The following is a 1929-nucleotide window of genomic DNA, read 5'->3' as shown; positions in this document are numbered from 1 at the left end:
ATGGTGAAAGAATATAAGAATATAACCCTGTCGTACACCTTTGTTAATTTTAAACCATTCAGTTTTTGGACATCTTGGCCTCCAAGGAGCATTCTGGCTGCACTTCTTCCAAAACGGATCTATTGGTTCTTTTGACAGCCCATGGCACTTTCAATATTCTCCTCCAACACCATAACTAAAAGATGCAAATCAAAACAACAATAATATACATTTCACACCAACAATAACAGCAAAGATAAAAAAAATTAGAAAACAATAAGTGCGGATGAGGATGTGGAGAGACTGTGGCATTCCTGCATTGCTGGAGGGATTGCAAAATGGTCCAACCTCTCTGGAAAGCAATATGGCGCTTCCTCAGAAGGTTGGAAATAGAAATACCTTATGATCCAGCAATTCCTCTATTTGGTAATTACCCACAAGAAATATGCATCATAACACAATTAGATATATGCACACCAATGTTCATAGCAGCATTATTTACAATAGCAAAAAGATGGAGACAGCTCAAGTGCCAACAACTGAAGAATGGATAAACAAACTTTGGTACATATACACAATGGAATACTACGCTACCTAGAAGAACATCAAGGAAGCTGCAAGCTACCACATAACATGGGTGAACCTTGATGACATTATGCTGAGTGAAATTAGTCACAAAAAGAGAAATACTGCAAAGGACCATTATTGTAAAAGAGTAAGAAAAAGAATCCACATTAAAGGGATGGAGCACAGGGTATGGTATAGATACAGGATAGCTTGTGTGCAGGGGTGAGGGGAGTGGGAGAGGCAGTACACAAGAAGGGGGAGGGGAATTTAAAAACACGGCTTATGGGAGAACGGTTGGGCAAGTTCACATGGGCTAAGTGGGACAGATGTAAATGATGATGTACGCACAGCCTTGTAACAACAGGGCTTCAGGATACAGGGATTGAGGCATGATTTGAGGGGGTAAAAGAGGAGAATAATGTTAAGATGCTTGGCTATCTTGGTTTCCTTTGCCTACCATTGTAAAATAGACACTTGAGGTGGGAAGAAAGGAATAGCCAGAATCATTACTATAAAAAGCTTGTAAGTCTGTCTTCAGCCTATAACTGATTGGAATACCTTAAAGGGGGCGAGAAATTGCCCAGTGAAAGAGGGGGGAGAGAGATTGCCCAGTGAAAGAGGCTTCCTGTGGAGCCTTTACATTGCACAAGACCATAGGCGGAATCCAGAACTCTATCCAGAACTGACCGAGGTAGGATATTTCCACTGGAAAGATCGAGTAGACCAGCCTGGAGCAGCTAGAAGACTAGAAGATACTTCATGAAAGAAAGACCGGCAGGAAAAATATGAAACAATAATGGCAGTCTGATTGATTACTACAAGAATGAGTAAGCTGTTCAGCCGGGAGCCATCAAGGTAAGTGGTCAGGACCCCTCAGGACAAACCTCCTTCAAAGACTGAGACTCAAAAGGAATATATGAGCAGGCCTGTGGTATGGCTGGTAACTACGTTGGTCACTGATAAGGGAAGAGGGGAAAAAACAGCAGTGAAGTTGCAAGCTAAGCCCAACCACATTCACTAAACCCCTGTAAACCTGGGTAGAGACTTGGATGGCCAGCAGTATGGCAGGACCCAGGGGCTCCTGGGCCCAGAGACAGTGACATGGTCACAGAAGACTAGATTTGAGACTGAAGTATCCAGCTGATATGACGTGAGGGGAGGTGTACAAGAACACCCACACTTGCAGATAGTACCCACTTGACCTGGCTTCGATGGCTAGATGATCAGAACTCGACTAGAAGAAGAAAGAAGAGGGGAAAAAAAAAGAGTAACCTGCTAAAATTTGATGAACTTTACCTACACTTATGGATGTAGTAGCTCAAAAAAAGGATGATAGCTTTACAACGAGGATTACTTCCACCCCCTCGGTACACAGGGTTGACA

This window comes from Chrysochloris asiatica, unplaced genomic scaffold (genome assembly GCF_000296735.1).
Source record: "Chrysochloris asiatica unplaced genomic scaffold, ChrAsi1.0 scaffold00005, whole genome shotgun sequence".
In the NCBI taxonomy this organism is placed as follows: domain Eukaryota; kingdom Metazoa; phylum Chordata; class Mammalia; order Afrosoricida; family Chrysochloridae; genus Chrysochloris; species Chrysochloris asiatica.
This window is presented reverse-complemented; position numbering follows the sequence as displayed.